This window comes from Aquarana catesbeiana, linkage group LG01 (genome assembly GCF_042186555.1).
Source record: "Aquarana catesbeiana isolate 2022-GZ linkage group LG01, ASM4218655v1, whole genome shotgun sequence".
Classification (NCBI taxonomy): domain Eukaryota; kingdom Metazoa; phylum Chordata; class Amphibia; order Anura; family Ranidae; genus Aquarana; species Aquarana catesbeiana.
The window spans coordinates 848,352,102-848,376,669 of NC_133324.1; positions in this window are offsets into that span (position 1 = coordinate 848,352,102).

Genomic DNA, 24,568 nt, shown 5'->3' on the forward strand with positions numbered 1-24,568 from the left:
CCACGCCATTTTTTTTATTTTGGCGTGGGGTTCCCCTTAAAATCCATACCAGACCTGAAGGGTCTGGTATAGATTTTGAGGGGGACCCCACACCATTTTTTTTTTTAAAGTTTGACCGGGATTCCCCTTAATATCCATACCAGACCTGAAGGGCCTGGTATGGAATTTAGGGGGACCCTCACGCCTTTTTTTTTTTTAATTTTGGTTTGAGGTTCCCCTGTGGGGGATTCCCATGCCGTTTTTATCAATGAACTTTTATGTGTATTGTCGGACCGACAATTCATTAATAGCCGCAAGTAGTTTTAAATGATTTTTTTCCTTTGAAATGTCATTTTGCTGTCAGACTGTTCTAAACATAGGAAACATGCACCTCTTTACAGGAATGCTATAGACACCCCCAGGTACGAAATTTAAAGGAATATTACACTTTTATTGTTTCACTTTAAGCATTATTAAAATCACTGCTCCCAAAAAACCGACCGTTTTTAAAACTTTTTTTTGCATTGATCCATGTCCCCTGGGGCAGGACCCCAAACACCCCAAACACTTTTTATGACAATACCATGCATATAAGCCTTTAAAATTAGCACTTTTGATTTCTCCCATAGACTTTTAAAGGATGTTCCGTGGCTTTCGAAATTGCCGCGAACACCCCAAATTGTTCGCTGTTCGGCGAACTGGTGAACAGCCGATGTTCGAGTCGAACCAGGATCCACAGTCTCTAGAGCAGGGAGATTTGATATTGCATATTTTATGGAAGATGAGAACTTTAAAAGACACATATGGTCACTCCCTACCAGAGAGGACCTGGAGAGGTTCACATCCACATTTGAAAATGCCTTTAAGGAGGATATTGCCCAGCTTAAAGAGGATACCACGCAACTGTGAACTAGGGTAGAGACACTGGAACAAAGATTAGATAAGACCCTCCCCACCAGAATTACAGATGAGATGTGCTGCCCAGGATCACAGGATGGAAGCACTTCTGTCACCAACTAGATGACTTAGAGAATCCCATCAGACATGCGGACATCCACATTTGAGGCCTGCCTGAAGCTACTGCCCCCCAAAGATATAATCCCCTCTTTAATGGTGATATTCAGGGAAATTCTGGAGCTCCCAGACACAGTGCCTGTCAAAATCGATCATGCCCATTGAGCTCTGAGGCCTCCCTCTCAGGACACAGACAAACGCAGGGACATAATATGCAAATTGCACAAGTACACCTTTAAAGAGCGCATCATGCAGAAGATGCGCAATAAACCTTTTTTTGACTTTGATGGCACTGGCCTCTTTTTTTTTACCAAAACATCTCCAGGCTCACCCTCATGCAATGCAGGGCCCTTAAACCTGTACTGGCAGCCCTCCAAGAAGCAGGCCTACCCTATCGCTGGGGTTTCCCATTCTACTTGCAAGCGACCAAAGATGGCCGCTCGGTTACTTTACCAAGGATGACCTCCCACACTTCCTTTCGGCTCTTGGATTGAGCCCAGTGGACTTCCCGGACTGGCATGGGGACACAGAGGTAGCGGGCTTCTCAGCCATTAGGCTTCCCCAACCCTGAATTCAGATGCCGCAAAAACTCAGCCAGAGACGCAGTCGACACCATCAAGATGTAGATACATCACCTGGCCCCTCAGCTCCGAGAGACTGATGACCAACTCTGAATTTCAAACTTACCTAACCGTTTAAGACAAACCTGAACCTTGTCACCCAATTTTCCTACGGGACAGAAGCTGGACACTTGCTCCCCACATTGGAGCTATTTTTGTTAGGAAATCGAACTACCCCGATAGACTGACACAAGTCCGCCTCGGACACAGTCTAGCCATGCTTGGACCCTGTCCCTAGAGCCCTACCCCTCTAGCCTGGACCTTATAGGTCACACCCATATCCCTGAACCCCCCTAGGAACCCACACCTGGACACCCGGTGTCCCAGAACAACTTACAAAAGGTGAAGCAGACCCCTCCTCATACCTACCTCCATGCTGGCCAACAACCCCCCCTGTAGGCTACCCAGTATATGGGTATTGATCCCATTTGGGACAACAGTTCCAGACCAGACGGGCCCCCTGTTCTAGGGGTGCCCCAGGTCCCGGCCTGCAGTTATATCAAACCATTGTTTGTTTTTTGTAATAGTTTACTCCCTCCCATCCTTCCTCTCTTCCCATGTCTCTTTTCCTTCTCATCTTTCCCTCTGACAGGATCCACTCAGCCCATTGCAGTTAGCACTGGACCGCACCACCAGGACTGACGTCAACCCGCCACACGGTGTTATCATGGCAGAAATCAAGGTAATTTCATATAATGTTCATGGTCTCTGCTCCCCCGGTAAGCATAGCAAACTATGGTGGGAACTGAAAAAGCTGAAGGCACAGGTTGTTTTCCTACAGGAGACGCATTTCACTCACCAATCAATACCTAAACTGTCCACCCACCTGTATAACCAGTGGTATATCAGCACCTTTTACAGCACGCGAGTAATCTAATCGACCCACAGGGACGATACGTTTTTTTAAAAGGGTCCATTGCAGGTATAAAATAGACTTGTGCTAACATTTATGCCCCTAATTCAAACCAACTGACCTTTCTGGACACTGTCCTGGACCGCCTGGCAGAGTTCAAGCAGGGCTCCCTGATTTTAGAAGGTGACTTTAACGTAAGCCCAGACCCCTCACTGGATAATTCACACAGATGACCTACACATTCACATGCCTTCCTAAAACACTTCCATAAATCCCTTCAGACCGTGGGTTTAGTGGATAGCTGGAGGATCCTCTACCCCACAGATAGGGACTATAGTTACTATTCAAAGGTACACAATGTATACACCAGAATAGGCCTGCTTTATGTTGACCGGCCCACTTTTGAACTGCTACAGTGCTCGTCTGTCGGAAATATAACAATTTCGGACCATGCTCCGATCACCATTACCCTCGCCTTGCCCATAGGGCCTGGGCTTGGTGACTTAATGAAAACCTGTTAGACAACCCGGTAGTAGAATCAAAGATCTCAGAAACATTGCAACACTACTTTCGAGAAAACACTACTAAAGACCTTACAGATGGAACCATTTGGGAATGTCACAAAGCAGTACTACAGGGCAAGCTTATTGCCTGGGCAGAAAACCTAAAAGGGAACGACAGACAGACTTCAACAGAGTACTTACCACACTCTAGCAGGCTGAACTTAAACATAAAACTGGGGACGATCCCGAGGCTTTTAAGGAATTGACCAAGCTTAGAGAATTGTTCTTGCGCTTGTTAGAAAGGCAAGTGCAAAAAACAATCGAGATACCTATCACACAGGTACTATGAACATGGCAACAAATGTGGCCATATGCTGGGGAGAGCATTACATAAAAAAAGGGCCCAGACATAAATACACAAACTTTGTTCCCCCTCAGGGGAACTGATGTTTAAATCCTCCCAGATATCCTTGGGATTTCACGACTATTATGCTGCCCTCTACAACCTTGACGCTGATATGACCCCAGAGAATAAGACAGACAAATTGTTCAGAATCCATGCATATCTGACCACAAATGGCTTACTGCCCGTTACTGGGAACCAACAAACTGACTTAGAATCCCCAATTACAGTAGAAGAGATTAAAAACACCATTAAATCACTGCCCAAAGGGAAAAGTCCAGGCCCAGACGGGTACACTAAAGCATATTATAAAAAATTCTCCCACATACTCGCCAGTCCAATGTGCAAATATTTCAACTCCCTGACAAAAGGTAACAGCATACCCCCAGAGGCCCTACTAGCACACATTTTGGTTATACCAAAGGAAGGCAAAGACCCCACTACACCACAAAGTTACCGCCCCATATCCCTACTGAATACTGACGTGAAGATATTGGCAAAAATTTGGGCAAACCGATTGAAGTACCTTATACCCCAAGTAATTCACCCCAACCAAACGGGTTTCATCACAGGACAAGAGGCCAGAGACAACTCCATACGGGCAATTCAGCTCATCTATTGAGCCAAGAATCGGGAAGACCTCCTTTTCTACTTAATACTTTCTACAGATGCAGAGAAAGCATTCGAGTGTATTGACTGGTCCTACCTGCGTGCAGTACTAGGTACATTGGGACTAGGCTCCAATATGCTAGCCTGGATACAGGCTCTATATACAGAACCTAGTGCACAGGTCAAAGTAAATGGCATTCTTTCATCCAAGTTCCCGATCAGGAATGGCACGAGACAGGGGTGCCCATTTTCGCCCCCCCCTTTGCATTAGCTTTAGAGCCTTTATTGTGCAAGGTGAGGGCGAATATGGACATTAGAGTCTTAATAGTGGGTAACATAGAGCATAAACTTTCAGCTTACGCAGATGATGTACTATTCCACCTTACGAACCCCCTGATCTCGTTGCCAGTCCTGCTGAAGGAACTCCAACATTTTGGGACACTCTCGAACTTTAAAATCAATTACGCAAAGTCCGAAATCCTGCCCTTACAACTCTCCCAACCATGACAGATAAACTGAAAACAGTATTCCCCTTTGCATGGGCTGCGACCTCCCTACAATATTTAGGCATACAATCAACAGACAGTTTTGACACATTATACATGATGAATTACCCTAGGTTGATATCCACAGTTAAACAGGACTTGCAGCACTGGACAAAACCGCCTTCACTTGGCTAGGGAGAGTAAACATTATAAAAATGAACGTCTTACCTAGGATACTGTTCTACATGCAAATGCTCCCTATACCCCTACCTAGAACTTTTTTTGCCCACATGTCCCATATGTTGACTATGGAACTCCCAGAAGTCACATATAGCCCTAAGGGTCCTGAAACCTCCAAATCACTCTGGTGGTTTGGGCGTTCCAAACCTACAAAGATATCACCAGGCTATTGCTCTTCAGAGGATCCTAAACTGGTGCTTGTGGGTTACCATGGATAAATACATGGCTGGGAGGAATTTGCATATGCCCCGTGGCTCTCGAGGGAACACAAGCGCTTGTCGGAAGATACTTCTCCCCAACAACTTTGTTGCTCAGGACATGGGATAAAATTAACCGAGCGCTAGGTCTGGCCCCCCTGTGTCCCCACTGGAGCTGCTGGGAGGGTACCTTTGGTTTCCTCCTGGGGAAAACGCAGACTTCTTTGGAACATGGGTAGATTACAGAAATGTTAGCTGCGGGAAACTGTTAGGAGACGGCAAAATGATACCCTTTTATTCTTTGACTATTAGACCTGGGAGACCACAGATGAACTTTTGGAGATATAGACAGTTGCACCACTTTTTTTGAGATGCATGGAAGCTCCATAAGAGATATCACATAACTCTCACCTTTTGAAAAACCTTTTCATAGCAGACGCACCAATCCCACAAATGGTCTCAGAGCTTTACCAACTATTGGGATCCTTGGCCTCAGTGTCCAAACCCATCTATATACGGGCATGGGAGAGAGACCTGGGGCAGGAGTTCACAGGACCTCAACTGACACATTTTTTATCAGCTAACCAACTCCAGCTCTGCTGATTCTAAAATGCAAGAGACAAACTACAAATTAATGTCGCACTGGTATAGGGTCCCCGTGGATTTGGCTCGGATGTACCCTACCGGCTCTGAATTTGTGCTGGCGGGGATGTGGAAGTCGAGGAACCCTATTACATTTGTGGTGGGAATGCCCACTGATTACATCTTTCTAGAAATATGTTAGAGACCAGGTTAAGGAAATCTTGGGGATAGATGTTCCCTTCTCCCCAGTCTACTTTCTCTTGCACATCCCTCCCATGCCAATAAGTCGTTACAAAAAGAACGCACTACCCCACCTGCTGCCAGGCGGCTACTTCCTATTTATTGGAAGAAAACACAGATATCAAGCAGGGAAGAGTGGATACGCAGAATAAATGAGATCAGGGAAGCAGAGGAATGGATTGCAACCTGTAAAGGTCATAGAGATAAACACACTGCCCTATGGACACACTGGACAGATCATTTTTCTGACCACAATCGTATACCTTCTAGCCTAGACGTGACACTAATAAAGCTAGCAGACCCAACCCTGGTCACCATGGTGAACTAGAAGGTAACTAACACCATCTCCCCTTAGACTGGAGCACAGATCACGAACATTGCATAACCATGTTTTATGAGAAGATATAATTGCCGGATGGCTGACGGTCCGGTGTGGGTCATGTGAATCCCTCGTAAGCCTAAGCCTAGGTTCCCCCCTATTCCTCACTTTGTCCCCCCTTGCTTTTCCCCTAAGACCACACCCAGCACTTCCCGCTCTCCTCTTTTCCCCTTCTCCTTTCTTGCTCTCTTTTCCCCCTCTAATGGTTAAACTCTGCCAAAGGTTATACTGTTGATAAGATTGCTAACAGATGCCTTTGAAATGCTAAGATAGTTAGGCGTGGCAAGACCAACAGCTCATATATATGCCCCCTAAATGACAGCACTAATGTTGTGACCCCCCTAATGGGAACCCGGGAGCCAGGGGGCAGCCTGGGCCTGGGCGAAACGCTGGAGGAGGTTAGTTGGAGGCCTCAATTAGGACCCTTTTTCAGTGTGGAACCGGGGCAGGGACGCCCCTGGAACTACCTGGGGTGGTTATCTCCCATGGGGACAGCTGCGGTCTTGAATGCGCCAGGATTAGATAATTGGCAAGAGCACTTAGGCCATTCACCTTACTCTTAAGAACAACCTTTTTCATGTTATAATCTCTTCTGTTACCATCCATATGTTCCTTCTTCGTTGTCTTGTTGTAAAAGATAAAATGTTTGTCACTGTTAAACACAAGTCATACCTGAATGTCAAGCAGTGACTGAACCCAATAAAGAAAGTTTTATTAAAAAAAAAAAAAAAAAAAAAAAAAGAGATCTTGGCTCCTCCTATGAGATCCTCTTTTTTTCTAAGAAGAAAGGCTTTGTGGCATGCAGTTGATGTAAAGCGTGTCAGATTGGTAAGTGTTCTGCCCATATTGTTCATAATAATATGTGCTATGTACTGTTACAGTTTATACTGTAATGTTAGTTTATGTTGTTGCCATCTAGTGGTCAGAGATGGTTATTACTTTGCCAGAACTTGACAGGAAGTAGGATTCTCCTCATAGTAAAAGGCAGTAACCTTTAACCTGGAACTGTATTTCCTTCATTTCATTACTGCTCCTGACAGACTCCTAACAGACTGCATGTAGAAGAGCTCTTAAACCATTCCTGGACTAATGATGGAATTGTCTGTGATTACTCTCACTGATAGAGTGAGGCTGCTGTATAATATTTAATGTACTGACACATATGTTTTGTTTATGCTTATGTTGTAGTTTTACAAAGTTATTCGGGATAAAGAATACATACAGATCTGATGTCTCACGTTTCTTGACTTCTGAATTATTGTTAAGCTGTCTCACTAGTGTTATACAACAGTTCAATAACGCAAATCAGAACAGTAAAAAGACAACCACGTGGCAGTCTGGAATAAACTGAGACGCCATTACTGCAGCATGAGTCTCAGATCAGGAACAAAGTACCAGGCTGATGACATGCTACCTCCGACACAGCAAGGCAGGGAGAACATTCCCAGTGCCCAGCAAGACGATGCACAATCGCAGGTGTCCAGATCTTCACGGGCTAGCAAGATGTCCTCAGCAGTTAAAGCTCGTGCCAAGGCAGAAGCCGCCCGCATCCAGCTACAGTATGCAGAAAAAGAAGCCATGATGATGCAGGAGTTAGCAGCAAAGAAAGCTGCCATCGCACAAGAAGAAGCAAAGAAAGCTGCCATCGCACAAGAAGAAGCGGAATTAGAATCAAAATTGCTCATCCTGCAGCGACAGACTGCTGCTGCAGCTGCGGATGCAGAGGCCGCTGCCTACATGGGAACAAGTCATTCTGGAAGTGAAAAATCATATAAAGACTCAGAGGTTCCAGGAAAACCTCTATTTTCTGCAGATCGTACAAGTGAGTACATCCAGAACCTTACTACTGCGCATGCAAAGGAACAGTCTCTTAAACCTGAAGCAAAGGAATTCAGGCCGAAATCAATTAGCCCCCTGAGCAGGCCCAATCAACCACATGAGGTCAGCGGCTGCCAGCAAATCAAGAATGAAGCACCAGAAACCCCTAAGAACAAAAAACAAGTGTTCCCATCACCTCAACCTATAGATTACATGTGCGAACAACAATGTGCAGTGGATGTCACCAAATATCTCATCCGCAAAGAAATGGTAAGATCAGGCTTTCTCCAATTTGATGACTGTCCTGAAAGCTATTGGGCATGGAAATCTTCCTTTCTGAATGCCACTGAAGGTCTGAACTTTTCACCAGCAGAAATGCTTAATTTAATGATAAAATGGCTTGGTACCGAGTCAGCAGAGCATGCTAAGAGGATGAGAAGAGCAAACCTGTTCAACCCTGCAGCAGGACTCAACATGACCTGGAAAAGACTAGAAGAAATGTGATCTTCTACTAGAGATAGAATACGCCAAAGAGGATGGCTACTTGCCAGGACTTTCATACCTAGATACAGCTAGAGGCACTAATCCCATAGTAGAGAAACTACCCTCAAATCTGCAAGACAAGTGGATGTCTGTGGGAGGTAAATTCAAAGAAGATTATGGAGTCACTTTCCCCCCTTTCTCTGTGTTTTCAAAATTTGTCCGTCAGCAAGCGAAAATCCGAAGTGATCCCAGTTTCGCCTTCACCACCAGTGGCAATCAATCGCACAGACCTGAGAAACCTCACAGACTTCACGGTAAGACCTCTGTATCCACACACAAAACAGCTGTACCTTCAGAAGTCACAGACTATCAAAGCACCCACAAGGTACACACCATAGAAAACCCTGATAGACATTGCCCAATACACAAAAAACCACATTCACTAAAGAAATGCAAAGGCTTTAGAAGCAAATCTATTGCAGAGCGGATGTCCTTCCTTAAACAGAACGGCATCTGTTTCAAGTGTTACGGATCTACTTATCACGTTGCTAAAGACTGCAAAATACCAGTAGAATGTACAGAATGTGGCAGTGAGAGACATATTGCAGCTTTGCACCCAGGCCCTGCTCCTGCCCCACTAGAGACTGTAGAACCCAGGAAAGATCAGGGCAGGGAGCAACAAGAGACCCCACTCTCCTCAGTAATGTTTAATTGCACTGAAGTATGTGGACAAGGCAAGAGTGCACGTTCATGCTCTAAAATCTGTTTAGTGACTGTGTATCCCACTGGCAAGAGAGAAAGGGCAGTGAAAATGTATGCAGTGCTAGATGAACAGAGCAACAGATCCCTTGCAAAGTCAGACTTCTTTGATATCTTTAATCTTAAGGCAAGTGCAGTTCCATACACTCTAAGGACATGTGCAGGGACAATTGAAACCACAGGGAGAAGAGCTTCTGACTTTACCATTGAATCCTTCAATAAGAAAGTGCAGTTTCCACTTCCTACCCTAATAGAGTGTGGCATGATACCTGACGACAAAACTGAGATTCCCTCTCCAGAAGTAGTCCATCACCACCCTCATCTCCGCTCAATTACTCACCTTATCCCAGCTGTTGAGCCAGATATATCTATCCTTCTACTTCTTGGGAGAGACATCCTTCAGGTTCACAAGGTACGCCAGCAAATCAATGGACCTTATAATGCCCCCTGTGCACAGAGACTGGACCTGGGGTGGGTCATTGTAGGAGAAGTTTGCCTGGGGACAGTGCACCAGCCTGACAATATTACCACTTTGAAGACATCTGTGTTAACAAATGGACGCACATCCCTACTCAGTACCTGTCACAACAGCTTCATTGTCAAGGAAAGCTTTGGCAGGCCGACACAACACTGTGACTCCTCTACTCTATATGGTAAAGAAGAAGTTCCAACATTGAGACAGACAATCTAGGGATTACAGTGTTCCAGAAAACTAAAGATGATGATAAACAGGCCCCCTCTATAGAGGATCAGACCTTCTTGCAGATTATGGATAGAGAGGCTTACCAAGATGACAATCACAGTTGGGTGGCCCCTCTTCCCTTTCGCACACCCAGACGTGTTTTACCTAGTAACAGGGAACAAGCCATGAAGCGTTTGCATTCACTCAGCAAAACTCTGCAGAGGAAGCCAGAAGTGAAAAGAGATTTCACTGAATTCATTAAAGGGATGCTAGACAATGATCACGCTGAAGTTGCAGGACCACTTGAAACAGACAGGGAACACTGGTATCTACCAATGTTCGGTGTTTACCATCCACACAAACTTGACCAAATCAGAATAGTGTTTGATTCCAGCGCAGAGTATAAAGGAGTCTCTTTAAATTACGTACTGTTGAGTGGCCCTGACCTAAACAATACCTTGCTAGGTGTCCTCATGCGCTTCAGAAAAGAGCCCGTTGCTTTCACAGCAGATGTGCGCCAAATATTTTATTGCTTTCTCATCAGAGAAGACCACAGAGACTTTTTACGTTTTCTCTGGTACAAAGACAATGACATAGACAAAGAAATTGTCGAGTACAGAATGAAAGTGCACGTATTTGGTAATAGCCCCTCTCCTGCTGTTGCTATATACTGCATGCAAAAGGCTGCCCAGAAAAATGCAGAGTGCTATGGACAAGAAGCCAAACACTTCGTATTAAGGCATTTTATGTAGATGATGGACTCGCTTCTGCTAGCACACCCGAAGAGGCAATTTCCATCCTCAGTAAAGCAAAGCAAATGCTGTCAGAATCCAACCTGCGTCTTCATAAAATCGCTTCCAACAGCCAAAAAGTAATGGAAGCCTTCCCTGTAGCAGACAGAGCTAAGGACCTTAAAGATCTTTGCCTAGGTACAGACACCCTTCTCCTACAGAAAAGCCTAGGCCTAAGTTGGGATCTAGAAACAGATAGTTTTGTCTTCAGAGTTTCCTCAAGGGAAAAGCCTTTTACACGTAGAGGCATTCTATCTACCATAAGTAGCCTCTATGACCCCCTAGGGTTTGTATCACCTGTGACAATAAAAGGCAAGGTCTTAGTTCGAGAACTGTCATCTGGGAAAAGTGAATGGGATGCATTGCTTCCACAGGAGAGACTAAGCGAGTGGGTTCAATGGACAGAATCCTTGCAAGTCTTAGAGCACCTAAAGATAGACAGATGCTATGTGCCCTTATCTCTATCATCAGCTTGCAGGAAAGAACTGTGCATCTTCTCAGACGCATCCACCACAGCTATAGGTGCGGTAGCTTACTTGAAAGTAATTGATGCAGAAAATGTGTGTCATGTTGGATTTGTCATGGGAAAGTCCAAATTAAGCCCTAAACCAGCCCACACAATTCCTCGTTTAGAGTTGTGTGCTGCTGTACTTGCAGTCGAAATGTATGAGCTAATCACAGATGAACTAGACACTGACTTTGATGCTGTGAAATTCTTCACTGACGGCAAGACTGTCCTAGGGTACATTTGCAGCACCACTAGGAGGTTCCATCTGTATGTCTCCAACAGAGTGAATAGAATCAGGCTATCTTCACACCCAGATCAGTGGTTCTATGTATCTACAGAGCAAAACCCTGCAGATTATGCCACTAGACCTAGTCAAGCAGCATGCCTTCAGAACTCTATATGGTTCTCAGGCCCATACTTTCTGTACCAACCACACTGTGAGCAGATAGACACTGCTAATGTTTATCCACTCATAGAGCCTGAAGCTGACCCTGAAATCAGATCAGAAATTACGAGTTTCAATACCAAACTTCTGAAGCCACACTTCACTCACATTGCTTTGATAGATTTTCTTGCTGGAAGATATTAGTTAAGACCCTAGCCAGACTCATCCATGTCGCTAAAACCTTCCGAGGAGAAACCAATAGCAATCAGGTCAGGAGGTGGGAAAGTTTCCATAAACGGGCCAATCTAGTAGAACTTGCTCAGGCAAAGTCTGTTATAATTTCTTCTGTTCAAAACAAACATTTCCAGAAGGAAATTGACTGCATCAAAAAACAAAAGACATTCCCAAAACAAAGCCATCTTAGGAGCCCCTTTTTAGAGAAGAATGGGTTGTTGAGAGTAGGTGGACGTTTGTCTCTTGCTGAACTTTCAGAAGAAGAGAAACAGCCTGTCATTATACCTTATGATCACCACGTTGCGACACTGCTTGTTAGGTACCATCATGAACAAGTAGTTCACCAAGGGTGACACATCACAGAAGGTGCAATTAGATCCGCAGGTCTCTGGATTCTTGGTGGCAAACGCTTGGTATCAGCTGTTATACACAAATGTGTCATCTGTTGCAAACTGCGAGGAAAATTATAAAGTCAAAAGATGGCAGAGCTACCAGAGGACAGAGTAATTGCTCAACCACCTTTCACCAATGTGGGCCTAGATGTATTTGGTCCATGGTCTGTTTTAACCCGTCGCACTAGAGGAGGCAGCGCGGACAGTAAACGATGGGCAGTCCTTTTCAGTTGTTTGTCCACCCGAGCTGTACACATAGAGCTACTTGAAGCCATGTCAACATCAAGCTTTATTAATGCCTTGAAGAGATTCTTCTCAATTCGTGGCCCAGCAAAACTGCTCCGTTCTGACAGAGGGACAAACTTTGTGGGAGCCTGCAAAGAACTTAACATTTGTGACAGTGAATCACAATTGCATGACTTTCTCCAAGACAGAGGATGTACATGGGTCTTTAATCCTTCACACTCCTCACATATGGGTGGTGTCTGGCGAGAGACTTATAGGTATTGCCAGGCGAATCTTGGACGCTATGTTGCTACAAACCAAACCTGCTCACTTGACCCATAAGACTTTAAGCACCTTTATGGCAGAGGTTATGGCTATTATGAATGCCAGGCCTATAGTTCCTGTGTCCTCAGACCCAGATACACCTATGGTCCTTACCCCAGCAATGTTATTGACTCAAAAGGTGAACTCTTTGTCTGCTCCATCTGGGACCATAAGTACAACACAAGTTCATGCGAAACAATGGAAGCAAGTACAATGCTTGGCAGACGCCTTTTGGAAAAGATGGAAGAGAGAGTATCTGTCAAATCTGCAACGCTGTAGGAAATGGACTGAGGATCGCCCAAACGTAAAAGTGGGTGATGTTGTTCTGTTGAAGGACAGCCAAAAGGGCAGGAACGAGTGGCCCGTAGGACTTATTGTCAATGCTCTACCAAGCAGAGATGGGAAGGTTAGAAAGGTGGAGGTCAAAACTGTAAAAAATGAGACCGCCAGAATTTATCTCAGACCTATAACTGACATTATAGTTTTGATCTCGGACTAGCTAGGATTCTATTTTCCTGTTTATATGTTTTTTCTGCATAGCAGTAGTTATTTAGGTAATGACATAATAAATTATGCCAGACAGGGAGTGTTCTGCCCATATTGTTCATAATAATATGTGCTATGTACTGTTACAGTTTATACTGTAATGTTAGTTTATGTTGTTGCCATCTAGTGGTCAGAGATGGTTATTACTTTGCCAGAACTTGACAGGAAGTAGGATTCTCCTCATAGTAAAAGGCAGTAACCTTTAACCTGGAACTGTATTTCCTTCATTTCATTACTGCTCCTGACAGACCCCTAACAGACTGCATGTAGAAGAGCTCTTAAACCATTCCTGGACTAATGATGGAATTGTCTGTGATTACTCTCACTGATAGAGTGAGGCTGCTGTATAATATTTAATGTACTGACACATATGTTTTGTTTATGCTTATGTTGTAGTTTTACAAAGTTATTCGGGATAAAGAATACATACAGATCTGATGTCTCACGTTTCTTGACTTATAATATTTAATGTACTGACACATATGTTTTGTTTATGCTTATGTTGTAGTTTTACAAAGTTATTCGGGATAAAGAATACATACAGATCTGATGTCTCACGTTTCTTGACTTCTGAATTATTGTTAAGCTGTCTGACTAGTGTTATACAACAGTTCAATAACACGAATCAGAACAGTAAGGGTAATGTAAGGAACCATAAAACCTTTTGGTCTGGGGTGACATTGTGTGAGTATGAGATCCCTGAGTTAATTACCTGTAATACAACGCATGTCATTTATGTATTGAGATGCCCTAAATGACCCTTGAAAAAGAGGATGGTGGAACACATAGAAAATATTGTTAATGGACATAAACACCATAGTGTGTCAGAATGAGTTAAGGCTAAGGAGGTGGAGGGTACAAGAGTCTGGTTGCTGAGCCATGTAGCCAACACCTATGACAGAGTTAAAAATGATGAAACGCATCAGGGCATGTCTACGTGGCAACCAGAAGTGACATCAGGGCTAGAACTGGAAGTGCCGAGGCAGAAAGGCCTTGGCGTTCCTGAGGTGGTGAGAAAGCTGGGAGATTACTACTGATTAATGCCTGATGCCATTCTAATTATTGATGAGTGCAATTTATGATTTTAAATTTTGAGTGGCATTTTTAAATAAATTGAATGTGAACTGGTTTACTGTACCATTGGAGGTTGTTGTTTTTTCTTCCTTATATTTGTGGTGATTATTGTGCCTGATGGATAAATGATTTGATGGTGAGAGTTCCTGAAGCCGAGATATCATCATGAAAGTGGATGGCATATAGTTCCGGTGACTGACTTCATGAAGGGAGAGGAACTGCACAAGCACTAAGTGATGTCTGGAGAAGAAGTCTTATATAAGGAAGTGGAGCACTCTTTTCTTTTCACTAATATATGGACTCTGAAGATTGTTTTGGATGTAATGCTTGCACAATGTTTTACATTTTTCTACTGTTTGTGTATTTTGATCAAGGCACCACTGTGAATTGAGTAGTGTTGTGGTTAACACACTCACTATTTTACTATTTCAGACATTTTTAAAATAAGCTCACATATTAAAAATATTAACTTGCTAGCACCACAGTGTGCTTAGTATAACATATGACTGTATTATAAAATATTCCTCTTGTCAAGGAGAAATGAATGGGTCACACACTGATGCCATTACTAATGTAAATACCGATTTAATATAATAAATATCCACGTCCTGCTTCCATGCATTTTACCCCACAAGGGGCTCAACCATGGAGACATTGGGGTTGATTTACTAAAGGCAAATCCACTCTGCACTACAAGTGCACTTGAAAGTGCACTTGAAAGTACACTTGGAAGTGCAGTCGCTGTAGATCTGAGGGGAAGATCTGAAATGAGGGGAAGCTCTGCTGATTTTATCATCCAATCGTGTTCAAGCTAAAATGCTGTTATTTATTTTCCTTGCATGTCCCCTTCAGATCTACAGCGACTGTACTTCCAAGTGCACTTTTAGTGCAAAGTGGATTTGCTTTTCCTAAATAACCCCCATGGTGCTGTTAAAAAGTCCATCCCAAGAGAGAACTTTAAGTGGTATTAGACCTCAAGTGTTGAAAGGTCCTTGCTGTGGGTGAGCATACTACATATAAGTCTAGGATTGTGCAGTGGTTAGATAAGCTGCATAAATTTAAAGTGATAGCAGGCCTCATAATTTGTGTAGAGGTCCACATTGTAGGGTGAGCAGACTACATATACTGTATGTGGTGGAAAGCACAGTATGGAAATAGTATTTGGAATTTTGTCTGGTTTATACAATATACTGTTTTGGAAACAGTAAGCGCTATCTGTTTTTTTTTCTTGTGTAACTGTTCTATTCTGTATCATTGGTGAACAACAGAGATGAATGCATGAAAAAGATGAATGCATAACAAATAAATGGAAGCATATCAATTTGGATATATTTGTATGATTAAATTGGTATCCAGCCTCCTATAAAGTGAGTCAGGTGATCTCGCACCAATTGATGTTAGTAAATACACTAAGTAAATTGTAACACTATAAATAAACGTGTCCTTATAAAGCATCTAGATAAAGTGACAATGCACAATGTGTGATAATACATATATGTACAAATAATCAGGTGATGATGAATCACATATAGTGAATGCTTACAAAGTATCCTAAAGTTACAAAAAAATGGGTGAAAAAATTTCAATGGAATACCACCGTGAACAAAAAGAATGTGTGTCAAAGTGACTAAAGTAATAAAAGTCCTCTTAAGTGAACAAATAGATGGATGAAAAGACTTTTGCTGCTATCACAGCTTGAAAATGTAGTTGACAAACAAGAGTGTCCATGTATATTCTTAATATTGCTTCTTCAATGTTACAGTCTTCCAAAACTCTCACCTTAATGATACGAATAAATAGCAATCAACATCCGAGATCTCCACTATCCTCCATGGGTGGACAGATCCTCCGGTGTTCCTCCTATGGGTGCATTAATTCCCTATGCGTTACGTCGCCCCTCGTGACTTCGTCTGTGTCCCCAGATGAAGTTGTGAGAGGCGACGTAATGCTGGGATAGACGCACACCAGAAGTGACGTGAGAAGGCGCGGAACAACGCCATATTTGTTCCCTGTTTTGTTTTTAATTTTTTTTGTAAGAGTCCACTTTGCTTTACTTTAATAAATTCATTGTTTGGTCCTGACATATTGTGCTATTGGAGGCTTCTGTGTTTTGTCCCCCATCTCTCACTGAGGCATTCCCTTCTACATATTGGGATACTGGAGCGAATTAATGCACTAATAGGAGGAACACCGGAGAATAGTGGAAATCTCGGATGTTGATTGCTATTTATTCATATCATTAAGGTGAGAGTTTTGGGAGACTGTAACATTGAAGAAGCCATATTAAGAATATATACGGACACTCTTGTTTGTCAACTACATTTTCAAGCTGTGATAGCAGCAGAAGTCTTTTCCTCCATCTATTTGTTCACTTAAGAGGACTTTTATTACTTTAGTCACTTTGACACACATTCTTTTTGTTCACGGTGGTATTCCATTGACATTTATTCACCCATTTTTTGTAATTTTAGGATACTTTGTAAGCATTCACTATATGTGATTCATCATCACCTGATTATTTGTACATATATGTATTATCACACATTGTGCATTGCCACTTTATCTAGATGCTTTATAAGGACACGTTTATTTATAGTGTTATAATTTACTTATACTTTAGTGTATTTACTAACATCAATTGGCGCGAGATCACCTGACTCTCTTTAATGTTTAGTGGTATGTGACACACTAATGAGGCGTACACACAGTCGGACTTTTCGTCTACAAAAGTCCAACGGACGCCGACGGACTAAAGCTGGCTGGTAATCCGATCGTGTGTGGGCTTCTCCGGACTTCCAGCAGACTTTTTCAGCCTCAAATCCGACGGACTTTAGATTTGAAACATGCTTCAAATCTTTACGTCGTAACTACGACGGACCCCGAAATCCGCTCGTCTGTGTGCTAGTCCGACGGACAAAAACCCACGCTAGGGCAGCTATTGGCTACTGGCTATGAACTTCCTTATTTTAGTCCGGTGTACGTCATCACGTACGAATCCGTCGGACTTTTGTGTGGTCGTGTGTAGGCAAGTCAGTTCGTTAGAAAGTCTGCTGCAAGTCCGCCGAAAGTCCGCCGGAAGTCTGTCGGACAGGCTGTCGGACTTTTGTAGACGAAAAGTCCGACCGTGTGTACGCCCCATTAGAGATTTTGCTGCATTTTGATTTTACCCTGGAGTTCTGTATTAGTTTTGTTTATTGCTCCCTACTAGCGCGAAAGATTCATTTCCAGCCTCCTATAATTTAGATGTATAGTTCAAAGGGTGACCACATTTCCAACAGTTTCTGTAAAGGTCTTTGTGTTAGCAAGACATTTTTGAAGGTGGCACAATATTATGGACTTTTAATATGTGTGATTGCATGAAAAAAAAGATTTAATAGGAGGGATATAACTTATTTTTGAAGAGAACTCTTATTATATATATTATTTCTGTGGGACTTTATGATGGACTTTATATTTAGTAATATTTCAGTGCTGCACAGATTATTAATGTGCTAATAGAGATGGGCCGAGCAACCCCCTGTTCAGTTCAGAACTTTCGTACATCACAAAAGATTGGAACCAAATAATGAACCTCACTGAATCTATGGGACCTGAACTGGAAAAATCAAAAGTACCCATTTTAAAGGCTTATATGCAAGTAATTACCAAGAAGTAAAACCAATACAATGGTTACGGGGGGTCTGGGTACTGCTCTGGGGAGCCATATATCAATAAAAAAAGTTTGCAAAAAACATAATTTTTAAATGAGCAGTGATTTACTGATGCTTAATGTGAAACTATTAAAATGAGAATTGAGGATGGCCAAAAGTTAGAGGGGTTTTTAAACTAGGCGATGGAGGGGAGGGTCCAGAGGTTGAGCTAGTCAGCGCGGAACATATTCCAGAGGGTAGTATTGGGGGCATTAGTGGTAGGTTGACCAAAGCACATAAAACCAAGGTAAGTATAGTAGCAAGTCCTAGTTGCAACCTCGGAACACCCAATAAGAGGATAATATGCGACCGGTCTAAACTACGTGGCATGTTCACCAATGCCAGGAGCCTGGCGGACTAGATGGGTGAACTAGAGATACTGTTGTATGAGGAGGATTTGGATTTTGTGGAAATTTCAGAGACCTGGTTCAACAGCTCTCATGATTGGCTGGCAACCATTCAAGGGTATACCCTTTATCACAAGGATAGAGAGGGTAAAAAAGGGGGAAAGTATGCCTATATATCAAGAATAATGTACAAGTGAATTTGAGAGATGACATCACTAAGGGAGCTAGGGAGGAGGTGGAATCCTTATGGGTAGAGCTCCAAAGGGATGAAGCTAAGGGGAAATAATACTGGGAGTTTGCTATAGGCCCCCTAACCTGGTGAGGAAGGGGAGATAAATCTCCTATCACAATCTGGATTAGCAGCAAGGATGGGAAGTGTTATCATAATAGGGAATTTTAATTATCCAGACATAGACTGGGCGGAGGGAACCGCGCATTCATCTAAGGCTCACCAGTTCCTAAATGTCTTGCAGGATAATTTTATGGGTCAGATGGTAGACGCACCAACTAGAAATAAAGCGTCACTGGATGTACTGATTACCAACAATACAGACCTGATCACGGATGTGGAAATACGGGGCAATTTAGGTAACAGCAATCACAGGTCAATTGGCTTCAGTATAAATCACACAAATAGGAAACATAAGGGGAATACAAAGACACTGAATTTCAAAAGAGCCAACTTCCCTAAACTACAATCCTTGCCAGAAGGAATAAATTGAGATAAATTCTTAGGAACAAAGAACACAGAGGAGAGATGGGTTTGCTTTAAGAGCATATTAAATAAGGACATTAGCCAATGCATCCCATTGGGTAATAAATTTAAAAGAGCGAACAAAAGTCCTGGATGGTCTAACTCCAATGTAAAAATGCATATAAAAGCAAAGGAGAAGGCCTTCAAAAAATACAAGGTTGAGGGATCATCATCAGCATTCAGACCTTATAAAGAATGCAACAAGAAATGTAAGGGTGCAATAAGGACAGCTAAGATAGAACATGAAAGACACATAGCAGAGGAGAGCAAAAAAAAAAATCCCAAGAAATTCTATAAGTATGTAAACAGTAAAAAGGAGAGGACAGACCATATAGGCCCCATAAAGAATGAGGAAGGACATCTGGTTACAAAGGATGGGGAGATGGTGAAGGTATTACATTTATTCTTCTCCTCAGTCTTCACGAGGGAATCGGGAGGCTTCAGTAACCAAAACTGCAGTGTTTATCCTCATGACACATCACAGGAAGCACCTCCATGGTTAACAGAAGACAGAATTAAAATTAGACTTGGGAAACGTAACATTAATAAATTACCGGGACCAGGTGGCTTGCACCCCAGAGTACTTAGGGAACTTTCACAGGGTTTGAAGAATGAGGGAGCCAAGGCACCGCAAGTTTTTGGGCAGGCACGACAAGCAGTCTCCAAAGGTCAATGAGGATTAGAGTTTCTGGAACTGACTCTTCCCATCCACATACTACTCCCAAGGGTTCTGGGGATGGAAAACCACCTGTTAAGGGTTGATGTATGTCTTGCTCTGCTTCAATGCCTCCAAAGCTGCCAAAATCCCCCTCCTCCTCCTCTCCTGTGTTCTGTAGCATAGGAAGAATGGTGTCTGTATAAAGTGGGCCTTGTGAGGAAAGGAAGTCCTCCTCTTCCTCCCACTGCTATACCTTGAGTGCCCTGTCCATAATGCCACACAGTCTGCTCCAGCAGGAACGCTACAGGGATTATGTCACTGATGCATGCATTGTCACGGCTCACCATCCTTGTGGCCCCAATGTGTAGAAATTAAAAACCTTCCAATATACATTGATCACCCAGAGGGAATTGTTTTTTTCTGAACAAATGCAGAGCTACTCCTAAAGAATGTCCCTATAATCAAATAGTCAAATGCTGTAGCCTCTACCCCCCCCCCCTTAAGTTCTGATATTTTATCATTGAATGACAATGGCTGAGTACGGGTGAGCTCAATCTAGGATTAGGTGCTCTACTGTACGAGGACAATGGATTGCTCTGAATATTGTTCTGAATATTATTATTATTACTGAACTGCAGTCATCATGTAATTCAGCACTGTTACCTAAGAAATCTTTTCAGACAGGTTTGAAAGAAATTATGCAGAAATTACTTGACAGCCAAGTAAACAATATCATTATAAGGAATTTTTGTGCAGTTGTTTAGCAGAAATTACTGTATAGTTTAACAAAGAATAACAGAATGAAAACTAAGGGTAAAGTGTGCTCTGATAAGGTGACATATCATAAAATGTATATCTTTAACCCTAAACTGAAACACATCTCATATGCATAAGTCAAGTCAAAAAACAATAATCTATATGGTCACAAAAAATATGTGATAGCTAACTATAATACCTGCTTTAGGGTGGAGAAAGAAATATCAGTGTTTTATAAGAGATCTATAATTTCAAAGCTGAGTAGTTATAATCGTATGTAATCAATCGAGTTGTCTGTTATTTTGGAAGGTAATTTAACCTTAAATTCATGCTCTTTCAATTGTGTCATGTGGACTACTATTGAACAGGCTGCTGCAATAGATGTAACTTTACATCAGGTTAATAAATCATTGACCTGTAAGAAATCCAAGTCATTATTTTAATTGATTTTTTGATCCATACATGTCTGAAATCTCGGCATATAAAGGTGTACTATTGTGAAGTCGGAGAATCATATTTCTGGCGAGTTTGCAAAATCAGGCCCCTCATAAGCTAGAGTAAGGTCATTGGTGAACTAAAAAAAATGAAAAATACAGTTATATATGTATCCTTTGTTCCCTAACATTGAAATATTCTTACCAACAATGTAATGTTGGTAAAAAAAGAATCTACATAGATGGAAACACTTATACCAAGTGCTACATTAATAATGAGTTTGTTTTACATTTATTCACATATTACATTGGTTATTCATGTAATTTCATGTCATGTCTTGTGCAGTAACTGATTACTGTATATACGAGGAAGCATTAGGTGTAGTGTACATGCTATATATACATATATAAAAACAAATCCAGGGATTGCTGCACCTATAATTTATTAAAGAATATTTTCATACAGAAAAGGGTTACATATTGTTCCACACAACTGTTTCGGGCTATAGTGCTTATTCCCTTCTTCAGGTAGGAACAAACATACAATGACAATACTTTTACATTATTTTCTACTGATACATTTTACACCAGTAATCAAATAGGAATCAATTACCTCTTTTCGCTGCCAGGCTCTGTGCTCCATTTTTACCCTCAGGTGGCTAGACTATTTTTGCAATTTTTCCTTTGCTCTTTTATTTTTCACTTATAGCTTTCAAAGTTTGCAAAAGACCCCCCAAATCATATATTTTCTGAAAGCACATGACCAGTAGAATAAAAAGAAGGTGCTACTGATTTCTAAGGTCCCACGATATGTGCGCCAATGTTTATCAAAATAATATTTTTACAAAAACTCCAATAAAATCATGATTAGCAGATTAATACACAGCAAATTTTACAACATTCCTACTAAATATAAAAGCTTAACCTGTATTGAGTTAATAATAAAAAATATTTGTAATTTTTACATTGCGCCTTTTTGCAAAATGGTGAATCAATCAAATCAAGTATGCAAAATGGTGAAAATAGAACGTACGCAAAAATGTAAATATCCAAATTTCTCTAAAAATCTGAAGGTTTTCATTTTTCCCTTACAGTTTTCAGAATTTGTGAAATACCCCAAAAACCATATATTTTCTGAAAGTATATGACTTCTAGAATACAAATTAGGTACTACAAATTTTTTATCCCCTGTGGTATTTGCGCAAATGTTTATCAAACCAATATATTGACAAAAAATACACTAAAACCGTTATTAGCAGATAAAAACACAGCTAAATTTACAAAATTCCTGCTAAATACCTACTAAATATAAAAGCTTAAACTGTATGGAGTTAAAAAATAGCAAAACATTTTAATTTTTACATTGCGCCTTTTTGTAAAATGGTAAAAATCGAACGTACCCAAAAATTTCTCTAAAAATCTGGAAGTTTTCATTTTTCACTTTCAGCTTTCAGAATTTGTAAAAGACCCCCCAAACCATACATATTCTGAAAGCACATGGTCGGTAGAATAAAAAGAAGGTGCTACTGATTTTTAAGGCAGCGTGATATTTGCACAAATGTTTATCAAATCAATATTTTCCCTAAAAATATACTAAAATCATTAATAGTGTACATAAACACAACGTAACAAAATTCCTGCTAAATTGCTACTAAAGCATCGTTCACATGTGGCATACTAAAGTGTACGCCCATGGAGGGCCATGGGGGCCCATGTTTACCCACACAAGGATGTACAGGGGTTCCATGCATCCTGGATGTAAAATTGGGAGTAACGGCTCTGTTCATGCAGGTGCTACATCCCAAACTACATCAATGGGACTGCCTGCAGAGAGATGCATGGAACACCTGTGCATCCCTGTAAAGGTATGCTGTATATGCCCTGTGTGAACAAGGCCTTAGGCCCCTTTCGGTTTGGTATACACATGTATACCAAATTCCCCCAAGCCACAATTTCACCCCCACCCGCACCCCCCTCCCGCCACACTCTCCAGCCTGACAGATCATAGGAGATCTGCACAGGGAGCAGCTGCAGGCGACAGGAGGGAAAGAGGGATGCCGCTCAGATCGGTCTTGGATCAGGGGTGTGCAGGCAGTATGGGGGGTGATCAGAGGTATTGGGGGGACACATCTTGACCCCCTCAAGCCCCATGCAGCACCTGAAGCTGCCAGGAGCGGCAGAGGAGGGATACTGGCTAATGATGCTGGCTGCGGGAAGCGGGTTGGCTGGGGGGGTTGGATCGGATGGAATAGGATAATCAGTGCTGAGGGGATAAGGGGGGAAAGTGGGGGGAGTAGTTCTAAGTGGAATTTAGCGGCAGGAGGGGGAGAGGCAGGGGACAGGAGGTGCAGGGGGGCAGTCACATTAGGGGTAAATAACTCTGATCAGTGGGTTGTAATCTGCTGATCATAGTTATAGAATTGTTCAGCAGAGTCTGCTGAACAATTCTGATATAAGCTTATGGTCAAGTGACCATAAGCTTATAGGAGAGGGAGATATGAGTTCCATACGGCGTACAGACTTGGCCACCTGCAGGCACTTTTTAGGTCCGTACAGCATACGGACCTAGCAGTGAAAGGGTTAAACAATTAACCAAACCTAGATAACCTAAATTAATACATCCTAAATCTTAGAGAGACAGCTACACAAGATGCAATCACCCCCCAACTTCCCACGGAATGTATTCTGGTAGCAACCTATTGTAAAAAACAATAATAATTAATAAATAGTAGTAAAAAAGATATTCCATATAAAAAATTCTATATGTGCATATTTCTGATAAAGGTATATATGCCCTTCAAATTATCTACAAAGTAATTCATTCTAAAGTAGAATCCTCTAAATAGATAAAATATCCACCTAAGTATAAGGAAAGTCACATAAAAATAAGTGTAAATCACAGTCAGAGCTTAAGCCCCTAGGTTGTAATGTATCAAGATGGTTTATCCACTGTACATCGATTACTATATATCTAAGTTGTGAGACTGTGGGGTTGATTTACTAAAGGCAAATCCACTTTGCACTACAAGTGCACTGCAAGTACACTTGAAAGTGCAGTTGCTATAGATCTGAGGGGGGCATGCAAGGAAAATTAAGCATTTTTGCATGTACATGATTGGATGATAAAATCAGCAGAGCTTCCCCTCATTTCAGATCTGCCCCTCAGATCTAAAGCAATTGCACTTCCAAGTAGACTTCCAAGTGCACTTGTAGTGCAAAGTGGATTTGCCTTTAGTAAATCACCCCGTGTGTCCCATTTCCACAAAATGTCTAGCGAGTGGCAATTTAGTAAGTTTATCCCTCATGGAGTATTTGTGTCTGGCAATTCTATCTTTTACTTTTTGTGTTGTTTCACCCACACATAAAAGGCTACAAGGGTACTTGATTATATATACCACATATGATGATTGACATCTGTAATATCCCTTTATTTCAATATTAGTATCTCAATGTGGTTGTATGAAATGTTTTGCTTTACAGTAGATATAACGTCTTGATACATTACAACCTAGGGTCTTAAACTCTGACTTTGATTTACACTTTTATAATGAACTGACTTTCCTTATATTGAGGTGGACATTTTTGGGAGGGTCTATTTGAAGGAT